We start from the raw sequence: 14014 nt of genomic DNA, 5'->3' as shown, positions 1-14014 counted from the left end.
ATATCATTTTTTTTCAAAAGAAGAAAACAGACCCAGTCCCACCAAACACAAACATATAAACTAATAAAAAACACAACACAAGAAAGTAAACCTGGTCTTGTCTCGCGGTTAGTTACATTGGGAGCAGGGAGGATTATTAGTAAATGGTTGTGAGGGTGAATAGGATGGAAATATTGTGTACTCATGTATGAAAATGGAAACATGAGACCTGTGAAACTATTCCAGGAATAGGGAGGGAGATAATAAAGGAAAATGATGGAAGGGATGATTTTAACTATGACATAGTGTAAAAAACTTTTGTAAATGTAACAACATATACCCAGTACAACAGTACTCAATAAACAATATTTCAAAAAAGAAAAACAATACCACTCCAGCACACCTTCTGTGCGTTGAGTATTTTCAACAGAGGCTTGTGGAAAATATTTGCAAGAGCTGGTTTGAACTGCGATCCTCCTGTTTCTACCTGCTGAGGTGAGAGAAATGCAGGTATACGTCACGGGCAAACAGCCCAAATTTCTGGTACATTACTATGGGTTTTTTATCACATACCGATCCATTCCTAAACAATATAGTGATTGGTGTTGGATGGTTTGGCTCTGTTTATTCTTTTCGGGGTTCACTGTACTTCTTTAATCTAAAGATTTATGGAAGTTTGACAGGAGGTGTTGCTAAAAGGGTAGAGCAACTGCTTTGCAAGTGTAAAGCATTGAGTTTCAACGCCAGTATTACCAGTCCCAACAGTTCCACCAAAACCAAAAAAGTTTATGAAGATCTCTACTGAGGAATGGTATCACCCGATCCTAGGATGCTCAGGTCACCCGTGTGCTCAGGCCACGTGTGCCCCGTATATCGAGGACCCAAATAAAAGAGAAGTCTTCCACACGAGACAGTGGCACCTACCTCCAGCTTCTCCATGCTTGGCTGGCTGCGCTACCATAGCAAGAGGCCAGGCAGGAGCTGCCTCGGGAATGTGTATGTTGCAGTGGCTGGGATCCCACTGTGACATCACAACCAAGTCTGTCCTGATTGGTCAGACCACGTAAGCACTGCCTCTATGGCCCCTCTCCCTTCAGTCTCCAGCCATTTGTGTGGCAGTTTCCTGGCAAGAACTTGTGATCTGGGAATTGCTTTTCTCCTCCACGTTCCCTCCTCAGATCATTCAAGGTTCAACTGGCATGACATTTCTGACTTCTTCCAAACTACTCCCAATCTGGACCCCACACTTTGGAGGACAGGAAGGCTTTCACCTGGTGAGTACACAAACACCTCAAGCCCTTTGAAGGTAAATAAGCCAGGAAAACTCCCTGAACCTTGGATGAGGCAACTTCCTTCTCAGAACTACATCTCCCATCATCTGGGAGGGTATTCCCTTAACTGACCCAAAATATCACAGAGTGAGGGCCTGGGGCTGTCTTCCAGCCTACAGTGTTCCTCACTTGAACAAAACACGCAAAAGCACACACTGGCTGCCAAGAGCCTCAAGGTCACCACAAGAATTCACTTCCTAACGACACAGAAATTACTTCACTTTGATCTGAGAAGTACACAGGCACACACACGCTATAGCCAAGGAATGCTTAGGGTTCTCTAGTGACTGAAATGCTTACCACCTCTCGGAAGAATGGCAGATTTCAGGAACACCACAACCTATGGAATAAACATGAAACTCTCAGGAAGGACATTCAAATCTGCAATGGTTCTCTGAGGGACATCACAGTTCACCTTTCATTCATGGAACCCAAGACATAAAGTCAGTGCCACACAAGGCTGTTCCTCAAGTGACTTGGGGAAGGAACCTATATTCTACCAACCAGTGTTGGGAAACTAAACAACAAACATCCCACACACACTCACACACAGAGAATGAGTGACATACTAATATTTATCTTGTATGTGAATTTCTTACATTCTATGGAGTTAATTACAACTTTGTGCAAGACCAGAAGTCATAGAACATCACCCAGCCTTGTTCGTTCCGTCTATTTCCTCAACGTTAATGATAGATTTTGATTCAAAGACACTTCTGCATGCCTAAGCAGCGGATACACTCAAAGAGTGTGAAACAATTGGTAATATGAGAATTTATGACAAATAGCAAAGAAATTAATACATGAACAAATGAGAAATATTAAGCACACAGACAAAGACAGACACATACACACAAGAAAGGCACACAGAAAGGTAGACACAGACACCCAGGAACCTGGCCTCTATTCAACGCAAGTCGAATGTTATCTGCAAAGGCTGAAATCCTGGCGTTACCCTACTGAGGCGACACTTTAAGCACTTTAGGAAGGATCAAACTTAGAAAAACCCAAGAAGTGACATCAGTTCCAACATTGTCCTTGGAAGGAAGACATACTACCACCATTATGCCAAGGAACAACTAAAGGCTAATCGAGAGTCAGTGTCCAAAGCCATCACTTGAACTCAAATCACTTCTAGCAGGGTAACGAGGCACATACATATATGCATCACGATAGCCTCACATACCCTGCACATATTCAAGGATCCCTGAATCTTTCCTCCTCAGTGAATTGATTACAGTTTACCTAGGGAGTAACAACACAGAGAAAAACCCAAAATTACTGCCTTCCGAAGGAGCATTCCTGACTGGCATTATTAGGAACACAGCATCCACGGACAATGATCCAGGAACTATTTTCAACCACACATGCGGCCCCACACACAAACACACCCACACAATGAATGTGACCCATGAATATTAACTACTTTGTGGAAGTCAATTTCTGGGCTTTCATCCAAAAAAAGTACCTTTCAGCAGAACCCATACTTATGAACACCTGGAAACACCGGTGAATGAGGTGAATTCCTTCCAACCTTCACTGCCTGTGCTTTGATGTACTCTGCAGACCAGAGAAGAATTTATATCAGATCAACAGGTGTCTGTGCTGTGCCTCCATGGAACCTTTTCCTCCCTTGCCAGTCCACTAGAACCACACCTTGAGATGACGTGGTGAGGAATAGAAGCAGAAACCAAGGCTCCAGAATGGGGAAATCTTTGCCAGGTATACATCTGACTGAAATTAATACCGAGAATATACTCAAAAACTAAATTCCCGTAAAAATCAGTGACCCAATGAAGAAATACACAAATGAACTTAACAGAGCTTGTTCCAAGGCAGAAGTCCAAAGGACCTACAACTACATAAAGAAATGCTCACCATCGCTCGTCAGAAAGAAAACAAAAATGAAAACCATACCAAGATTCCAAACCACTCCCATTGTAATGGCTATCAAGAATACAAACAACTAATGTTTTCAAGGATGTCTAAAAAAGAGGAACCCTCATATGCAGTTAGTGGGAATGCAAATTAGTACAACAACTGTGGAAAACAATATGGAGGCTTCTCGAAACTCAAAGTAGAATTGCTGTGTGATCCAGCATTATCATTCATAGGGATATACCTGAATGAATGCAAGCCAGGTAACAAGACAGACACCTGCACATCCATGTTTACTGCAGCATTACTCACAACAGCTAACATATGTAAACAGCCAAGATGCCTCACAACTGATACATGGATCCAAAACTGTGGCATTTACACACAATGGAATTTTATTCAGCCTTAAATATGCATGAAATTTTGTTGTTTGCAGGTAAATGGATGGAACTAGAGAACATCACCTTAAGTTAAATTAGTCAGGTTGGGGAAACCAAAGGCCACATGTTTTTTCTCACACATGCACTAGAGACCTGACACACATACAAGCAGTAGTATGAACAACAGGTCTAAGGGGAGCTCATTTATGAGAGAGAGAGGGTAAAAGGAGGAGGTTAACCAGGTCAATATGGTTGTTGTACTTTCTGTAGAGGAATGCAGAATTTTAAAAACTTTTGAAACTACCATAAGAAGGAGAATAAAGTAGAAAAGCAAAAAATAGAGGGAATGACCCAATTTGTGTTATAACGTGTACATATATATATATGCATAGAGCTATATATGTATGAGCAAATGTCACAATGAAACATCCCGAATAGCTATCTTAATTAAACAAACAAAAACGTGCGGGTCACCAGTGGCTCACACCCGCAGTCCCTGTGACTCAGAAGGGAGAGATAAGGAAGATCTTGGTTCAAACACAGCTTGGGCAAATAGTTTGCAAGACCCTGTCTCAGAAACACCTATCACAAAAAATCGGCTGGTGAACTGCCTCAAGGTAGAGTCCCTGAGTTCAAGCCCCAGTTCTGCTCCCCACACTAAAACAAAATAAACACAAAAAGGGATTTTTGGTAACAGAAATGGAAAATAGGTCCTGTATAGGGAGTTGTTACTTGTGGGAGGGGTGAGGATATAAGGAAAGGGTGTAGGATATGGTATAAATATTATATACTCATGTATGAAAATGGAAAAACGAGACGTGATGAAACTATTCCAGGAATACGGTGAGAGAGAATAAAGGAGAATGTGGAGGGATGAATTCAACTATGGCATATTATAAGAACTTTGGCAAAAGTCACAATGTACCCCCACTACAGTAAGTTTGTTAAAACTCAGGAATGGAAAAAAGTGTTTTTAATCATTGTGTTCATTTCACTGACCTTCACAGACAGAAGTTACACAACCAAACTGAATCGGCCAGGTTTCCCACAAACTAACACCCAAATGACTGACTATGCATGTTAGTTCTCATGACCTCATACCTCCACACAAACATTATAGCACTGACATCACACTCACATCACCCAACAGCAGATGTGAGGAACAGAGCCCTGTGCTCCAAACACCTCTGAAAATAGCTGCACCAGCACAGGTAATCATTCAAACTCTCTGCATACATTTCCCTATCAAATAAGAAGGTTGGTCTAAATGACATATAAGGTCAGTTTGGCTTCTCCTATTCTACTAACATTTTGGGTCACTTTTGCTCAACTGGGCACTTCCCAAATGCCTGACCCACAGAAAATGAGTGAATTATGTTTTCTTGTTTACTATGCTAAAAGTTGGAGGAATTTGTTACACACATATAGGTAACTAACACATGGAAGATGACAGGCCCATCTGCTAACTACTGGTGGCATCCAAGAGGCCTCCATAAACTCAGGGGCTTACACTGAAAGCCCAGGGGCATCTTGACATCTGCCCTGCAATAAAGCATCTATGGCCTCTGCAAAAATCCTACCAGTGCATTTGCTGGGGTGCTGACAAACAATGCTTCAATGATACATACATGCTAAGGGACCCAGGGCTCATGAACTCGTCCTCAACTCAGTCACTGCTAGAAGCGGGGGTATGGGAGTTGTTTATCTCACAGAGAAAGATCTCTGATCAAACATGCTCCTTAACTCACCTGAGTTTGTGGAATCTGAAATTCCAGTGGAACAGAAACCATGTGGTAATTTCCTGATAATCTGTGTCACTGCATAACTTTCTTTTTATCTGTAAATTAGAAAAACAAGAATTTTCAATGGAATTTGATTCAGCCACAATAAAGAATGAGATTTTATCCTTTGCAGAGAAATGGATGGCAATGGAGATTATCTTAAGTGAAATTAGCCAGGTTCTGAAACCAAACACTGCATGTTTTCTCTCAGATGTAGAATATAGGCCCAATAAATATACAAAGAGTGCTATGAAAAACAACTCAATCTGACGGGGAGTCCCTAATGGGAGGGAGAACATTTCAAAGAACGAAGTTAAGAATGTGAATACGGTCGGTTGATGTATTTTCTATCCATCAAAAATGGAAGGGGAATAAAGTAAAAAGGACAACAGGAAGGGATGAAACAATTAGGATCATAAGACGTATGTACATGGAAATGTCACAGTGAAACTCCCTATAGACCCATCTTAAACAAAAAAATATCATTTTTTTTCAAAAGAAGAAAACAGACCCAGTCCCACCAAACACAAACATATAAACTAATAAAAAACACAACACAAGAAAGTAAACCTGGTCTTGTCTCGCGGTTAGTTACATTGGGAGCAGGGAGGATTATTAGTAAATGGTTGTGAGGGTGAATAGGATGGAAATATTGTGTACTCATGTATGAAAATGGAAACATGAGACCTGTGAAACTATTCCAGGAATAGGGAGGGAGATAATAAAGGAAAATGATGGAAGGGATGATTTTAACTATGACATAGTGTAAAAAAGTTTTGTAAATGTAACAACATATACCCAGTACAACAGTACTCAATAAACAATATTTCAAAAAAGAAAAACCATACCACTCCAGCACACCTTCTGTGCGTTGAGTATTTTCAACAGAGGCTTGTGGAAAATATTTGCAAGAGCTGGTTTGAACTGCGATCCTCCTGTTTCTACCTGCTGAGGTGAGAGAAATGCAGGTATACGTCACGGGCAAACAGCCCAAATTTCTGGTACATTACTATGGGTTTTTTATCACATACCGATCCATTCCTAAACAATATAGTGATTGGTGTTGGATGGTTTGGCTCTGTTTATTCTTTTCGGGGTTCACTGTACTTCTTTAATCTAAAGATTTATGGAAGTTTGACAGGAGGTGTTGCTAAAAGGGTAGAGCAACTGCTTTGCAAGTGTAAAGCATTGAGTTTCAACGCCAGTATTACCAGTCCCAACAGTTCCACCAAAACCAAAAAAGTTTATGAAGATCTCTACTGAGGAATGGTATCACCCGATCCTAGGATGCTCAGGTCACCCGTGTGCTCAGGCCACGTGTGCCCCATATATCGAGGACCCAAATAAAAGAGAAGTCTTCCACACGAGACAGTGGCACCTACCTCCAGCTTCTCCATGCTTGGCTGGCTGCGCTACCATAGCAAGAGGCCAGGCAGGAGCTGCCTCGGGAATGTGTATGTTGCAGTGGCTGGGATCCCACTGTGACATCACAACCAAGTCTGTCCTGATTGGTCAGACCACGTAAGCACTGCCTCTATGGCCCCTCTCCCTTCAGTCTCCAGCCATTTGTGTGGCAGTTTCCTGGCAAGAACTTGTGATCTGGGAATTGCTTTTCTCCTCCACGTTCCCTCCTCAGATCATTCAAGGTTCAACTGGCATGACATTTCTGACTTCTTCCAAACTACTCCCAATCTGGACCCCACACTTTGGAGGACAGGAAGGCTTTCACCTGGTGAGTACACAAACACCTCAAGCCCTTTGAAGGTAAATAAGCCAGGAAAACTCCCTGAACCTTGGATGAGGCAACTTCCTTCTCAGAACTACATCTCCCATCATCTGGGAGGGTATTCCCTTAACTGACCCAAAATATCACAGAGTGAGGGCCTGGGGCTGTCTTCCAGCCTACAGTGTTCCTCACTTGAACAAAACACGCAAAAGCACACACTGGCTGCCAAGAGCCTCAAGGTCACCACAAGAATTCACTTCCTAACGACACAGAAATTACTTCACTTTGATCTGAGAAGTACACAGGCACACACACGCTATAGCCAAGGAATGCTTAGGGTTCTCTAGTGACTGAAATGCTTACCACCTCTCGGAAGAATGGCAGATTTCAGGAACACCACAACCTATGGAATAAACATGAAACTCTCAGGAAGGACATTCAAATCTGCAATGGTTCTCTGAGGGACATCACAGTTCACCTTTCATTCATGGAACCCAAGACGTAAAGTCAGTGCCACACAAGGCTGTTCCTCAAGTGACTTGGGGAAGGAACCTATATTCTACCAACCAGTGTTGGGAAACTAAACAACAAACATCCCACACACACTCACACACAGAGAATGAGTGACATACTAATATTTATCTTGTATGTGAATTTCTTACATTCTATGGAGTTAATTACAACTTTGTGCAAGACCAGAAGTCATAGAACATCACCCAGCCTTGTTCGTTCCGTCTATTTCCTCAACGTTAATGATAGATTTTGATTCAAAGACACTTCTGCATGCCTAAGCAGCGGATACACTCAAAGAGTGTGAAACAATTGGTAATATGAGAATTTATGACAAATAGCAAAGAAATTAATACATGAACAAATGAGAAATATTAAGCACACAGACAAAGACAGACACATACACACAAGAAAGGCACACAGAAAGGTAGACACAGACACCCAGGAACCTGGCCTCTATTCAACGCAAGTCGAATGTTATCTGCAAAGGCTGAAATCCTGGCGTTACCCTACTGAGGCGACACTTTAAGCACTTTAGGAAGGATCAAACTTAGAAAAACCCAAGAAGTGACATCAGTTCCAACATTGTCCTTGGAAGGAAGACATACTACCACCATTATGCCAAGGAACAACTAAAGGCTAATCGAGAGTCAGTGTCCAAAGCCATCACTTGAACTCAAATCACTTCTAGCAGGGTAACGAGGCACATACATATATGCATCACGATAGCCTCACATACCCTGCACATATTCAAGGATCCCTGAATCTTTCCTCCTCAGTGAATTGATTACAGTTTACCTAGGGAGTAACAACACAGAGAAAAACCCAAAATTACTGCCTTCCGAAGGAGCATTCCTGACTGGCATTATTAGGAACACAGCATCCACGGACAATGATCCAGGAACTATTTTCAACCACACATGCGGCCCCACACACAAACACACCCACACAATGAATGTGACCCATGAATATTAACTACTTTGTGGAAGTCAATTTCTGGGCTTTCATCCAAAAAAAGTACCTTTCAGCAGAACCCATACTTATGAACACCTGGAAACACCGGTGAATGAGGTGAATTCCTTCCAACCTTCACTGCCTGTGCTTTGATGTACTCTGCAGACCAGAGAAGAATTTATATCAGATCAACAGGTGTCTGTGCTGTGCCTCCATGGAACCTTTTCCTCCCTTGCCAGTCCACTAGAACCACACCTTGAGATGACGTGGTGAGGAATAGAAGCAGAAACCAAGGCTCCAGAATGGGGAAATCTTTGCCAGGTATACATCTGACTGAAATTAATACCGAGAATATACTCAAAAACTAAATTCCCGTAAAAATCAGTGACCCAATGAAGAAATACACAAATGAACTTAACAGAGCTTGTTCCAAGGCAGAAGTCCAAAGGACCTACAACTACATAAAGAAATGCTCACCATCGCTCGTCAGAAAGAAAACAAAAATGAAAACCATACCAAGATTCCAAACCACTCCCATTGTAATGGCTATCAAGAATACAAACAACTAATGTTTTCAAGGATGTCTAAAAAAAAGAAACCCTCATATGCAGTTAGTGGGAATGCAAATTAGTACAACAACTGTGGAAAACAATATGGAGGCTTCTCGAAACTCAAAGTAGAATTGCTGTGTGATCCAGCATTATCATTCATAGGGATATACCTGAATGAATGCAAGCCAGGTAACAAGACAGACACCTGCACATCCATGTTTACTGCAGCATTACTCACAACAGCTAACATATGTAAACAGCCAAGATGCCTCACAACTGATACATGGATCCAAAACTGTGGCATTTACACACAATGGAATTTTATTCAGCCTTAAATATGCATGAAATTTTGTTGTTTGCAGGTAAATGGATGGAACTAGAGAACATCACCTTAAGTTAAATTAGTCAGGTTGGGGAAACCAAAGGCCACATGTTTTTTCTCACACATGCACTAGAGACCTGACACACATACAAGCAGTAGTATGAACAACAGGTCTAAGGGGAGCTCATTTATGAGAGAGAGAGGGTAAAAGGAGGAGGTTAACCAGGTCAATATGGTTGTTGTACTTTCTGTAGAGGAATGCAGAATTTTAAAAACTTTTGAAACTACCATAAGAAGGAGAATAAAGTAGAAAAGCAAAAAATAGAGGGAATGACCCAATTTGTGTTATAACGTGTACATATATATATATATGCATAGAGCTATATATGTATGAGCAAATGTCACAATGAAACATCCCGAATAGCTATCTTAATTAAACAAACAAAAACGTGCGGGTCACCAGTGGCTCACACCCGCAGTCCCTGTGACTCAGAAGGGAGAGATAAGGAAGATCTTGGTTCAAACACAGCTTGGGCAAATAGTTTGCAAGACCCTGTCTCAGAAACACCTATCACAAAAAAACGGCTGGTGAACTGCCTCAAGGTAGAGTCCCTGAGTTCAAGCCCCAGTTCTGCTCCCCACACTAAAACAAAATAAACACAAAAAGGGATTTTTGGTAACAGAAATGGAAAATAGGTCCTGTATAGGGAGTTGTTACTTGTGGGAGGGGTGAGGATATAAGGAAAGGGTGTAGGATATGGTATAAATATTATATACTCATGTATGAAAATGGAAAAACGAGACGTGATGAAACTATTCCAGGAATACGGTGAGAGAGAATAAAGGAGAATGTGGAGGGATGAATTCAACTATGGCATATTATAAGAACTTTGGCAAAAGTCACAATGTACCCCCACTACAGTAAGTTTGTTAAAACTCAGGAATGGAAAAAAGTGTTTTTAATCATTGTGTTCATTTCACTGACCTTCACAGACAGAAGTTACACAACCAAACTGAATCGGCCAGGTTTCCCACAAACTAACACCCAAATGACTGACTATGCATGTTAGTTCTCATGACCTCATACCTCCACACAAACATTATAGCACTGACATCACACTCACATCACCCAACAGCAGATGTGAGGAACAGAGCCCTGTGCTCCAAACACCTCTGAAAATAGCTGCACCAGCACAGGTAATCATTCAAACTCTCTGCATACATTTCCCTATCAAATAAGAAGGTTGGTCTAAATGACATATAAGGTCAGTTTGGCTTCTCCTATTCTACTAACATTTTGGGTCACTTTTGCTCAACTGGGCACTTCCCAAATGCCTGACCCACAGAAAATGAGTGAATTATGTTTTCTTGTTTACTATGCTAAAAGTTGGAGGAATTTGTTACACACATATAGGTAACTAACACATGGAAGATGACAGGCCCATCTGCTAACTACTGGTGGCATCCAAGAGGCCTCCATAAACTCAGGGGCTTACACTGAAAGCCCAGGGGCATCTTGACATCTGCCCTGCAATAAAGCATCTATGGCCTCTGCAAAAATCCTACGAGTGCATTTGCTGGGGTGCTGACAAACAATGCTTCAATGATACATACATGCTAAGGGACCCAGGGCTCATGAACTCGTCCTCAACTCAGTCACTGCTAGAAGCGGGGGTATGGGAGTTGTTTATCTCACAGAGAAAGATCTCTGATCAAACATGCTCCTTAACTCACCTGAGTTTGTGGAATCTGAAATTCCAGTGGAACAGAAACCATGTGGTAATTTCCTGATAATCTGTGTCACTGCATAACTTTCTTTTTATCTGTAAATTAGAAAAACAAGAATTTTCAATGGAATTTGATTCAGCCACAATAAAGAATGAGATTTTATCCTTTGCAGAGAAATGGATGGCAATGGAGATTATCTTAAGTGAAATTAGCCAGGTTCTGAAACCAAACACTGCATGTTTTCTCTCAGATGTAGAATATAGGCCCAATAAATATACAAAGAGTGCTATGAAAAACAACTCAATCTGACGGGGAGTCCCTAATGGGAGGGAGAACATTTCAAAGAACGAAGTTAAGAATGTGAATACGGTCGGTTGATGTATTTTCTATACATCAAAAATGGAAGGGGAATAAAGTAAAAAGGACAACAGGAAGGGATGAAACAATTAGGATCATAAGACGTATGTACATGGAAATGTCACAGTGAAACTCCCTATAGACCCATCTTAAACAAAAAAATATCATTTTTTTTCAAAAGAAGAAAACAGACCCAGTCCCACCAAACACAAACATATAAACTAATAAAAAACACAACACAAGAAAGTAAACCTGGTCTTGTCTCGCGGTTAGTTACATTGGGAGCAGGGAGGATTATTAGTAAATGGTTGTGAGGGTGAATAGGATGGAAATATTGTGTACTCATGTATGAAAATGGAAACATGAGACCTGTGAAACTATTCCAGGAATAGGGAGGGAGATAATAAAGGAAAATGATGGAAGGGATGATTTTAACTATGACATAGTGTAAAAAACTTTTGTAAATGTAACAACATATACCCAGTACAACAGTACTCAATAAACAATATTTAAAAAAAGAAAAACCATACCACTCCAGCACACCTTCTGTGCGTTGAGTATTTTCAACAGAGGCTTGTGGAAAATATTTGCAAGAGCTGGTTTGAACTGCGATCCTCCTGTTTCTACCTGCTGAGGTGAGAGAAATGCAGGTATACGTCACGGGCAAACAGCCCAAATTTCTGGTACATTACTATGGGTTTTTTATCACATACCGATCCATTCCTAAACAATATAGTGATTGGTGTTGGATGGTTTGGCTCTGTTTATTCTTTTCGGGGTTCACTGTACTTCTTTAATCTAAAGATTTATGGAAGTTTGACAGGAGGTGTTGCTAAAAGGGTAGAGCAACTGCTTTGCAAGTGTAAAGCATTGAGTTTCAACGCCAGTATTACCAGTCCCAACAGTTCCACCAAAACCAAAAAAGTTTATGAAGATCTCTACTGAGGAATGGTATCACCCGATCCTAGGATGCTCAGGTCACCCGTGTGCTCAGGCCACGTGTGCCCCGTATATCGAGGACCCAAATAAAAGAGAAGTCTTCCACACGAGACAGTGGCACCTACCTCCAGCTTCTCCATGCTTGGCTGGCTGCGCTACCATAGCAAGAGGCCAGGCAGGAGCTGCCTCGGGAATGTGTATGTTGCAGTGGCTGGGATCCCACTGTGACATCACAACCAAGTCTGTCCTGATTGGTCAGACCACGTAAGCACTGCCTCTATGGCCCCTCTCCCTTCAGTCTCCAGCCATTTGTGTGGCAGTTTCCTGGCAAGAACTTGTGATCTGGGAATTGCTTTTCTCCTCCACGTTCCCTCCTCAGATCATTCAAGGTTCAACTGGCATGACATTTCTGACTTCTTCCAAACTACTCCCAATCTGGACCCCACACTTTGGAGGACAGGAAGGCTTTCACCTGGTGAGTACACAAACACCTCAAGCCCTTTGAAGGGAAATAAGCCAGGAAAACTCCCTGAACCTTGGATGAGGCAACTTCCTTCTCAGAACTACATCTCCCATCATCTGGGAGGGTATTCCCTTAACTGACCCAAAATATCACAGAGTGAGGGCCTGGGGCTGTCTTCCAGCCTACAGTGTTCCTCACTTGAACAAAACACGCAAAAGCACACACTGGCTGCCAAGAGCCTCAAGGTCACCACAAGAATTCACTTCCTAACGACACAGAAATTACTTCACTTTGATCTGAGAAGTACACAGGCACACACACGCTATAGCCAAGGAATGCTTAGGGTTCTCTAGTGACTGAAATGCTTACCACCTCTCGGAAGAATGGCAGATTTCAGGAACACCACAACCTATGGAATAAACATGAAACTCTCAGGAAGGACATTCAAATCTGCAATGGTTCTCTGAGGGACATCACAGTTCACCTTTCATTCATGGAACCCAAGACATAAAGTCAGTGCCACACAAGGCTGTTCCTCAAGTGACTTGGGGAAGGAACCTATATTCTACCAACCAGTGTTGGGAAACTAAACAACAAACATCCCACACACACTCACACACAGAGAATGAGTGACATACTAATATTTATCTTGTATGTGAATTTCTTACATTCTATGGAGTTAATTACAACTTTGTGCAAGACCAGAAGTCATAGAACATCACCCAGCCTTGTTCGTTCCGTCTATTTCCTCAACGTTAATGATAGATTTTGATTCAAAGACACTTCTGCATGCCTAAGCAGCGGATACACTCAAAGAGTGTGAAACAATTGGTAATATGAGAATTTATGACAAATAGCAAAGAAATTAATACATGAACAAATGAGAAATATTAAGCACACAGACAAAGACAGACACATACACACAAGAAAGGCACACAGAAAGGTAGACACAGACACCCAGGAACCTGGCCTCTATTCAACGCAAGTCGAATGTTATCTGCAAAGGCTGAAATCCTGGCGTTACCCTACTGAGGCGACACTTTAAGCACTTTAGGAAGGATCAAACTTAGAAAAACCCAAGAAGTGACATCAGTTCCAACATTGTCCTTGGAAGG

At 41.7% G+C, this 14014-nt stretch overlaps 2 long non-coding RNA genes across 2 annotated transcripts; both read right to left on the bottom strand.

The window, feature by feature from the left end:
- Positions 1 to 445: 445 nt before the first annotated feature.
- On the bottom strand, positions 446 to 5407 carry LOC141416479 (uncharacterized). Its single transcript, XR_012441199.1, has 3 exons — positions 5317 to 5407; positions 1611 to 1650; positions 446 to 469 (listed from the first exon to the last, which is right to left on the bottom strand). It is a non-coding gene; the product is annotated as an uncharacterized lncRNA (long non-coding RNA).
- An 866-nt stretch (positions 5408 to 6273) lies between these two features.
- On the bottom strand, positions 6274 to 11237 carry LOC141416481 (uncharacterized). Its single transcript, XR_012441200.1, has 3 exons — positions 11147 to 11237; positions 7439 to 7478; positions 6274 to 6297 (listed from the first exon to the last, which is right to left on the bottom strand). It is a non-coding gene; the product is annotated as an uncharacterized lncRNA (long non-coding RNA).
- Positions 11238 to 14014: the final 2777 nt, after the last annotated feature.

This window comes from Castor canadensis, chromosome 14 (assembly GCF_047511655.1).
Source record: "Castor canadensis chromosome 14, mCasCan1.hap1v2, whole genome shotgun sequence".
Classification (NCBI taxonomy): Eukaryota; Metazoa; Chordata; class Mammalia; order Rodentia; family Castoridae; genus Castor; species Castor canadensis.
Note: the sequence above shows the minus strand (reverse complement) of the source record. Positions and strands in the feature narration are given on the sequence as shown.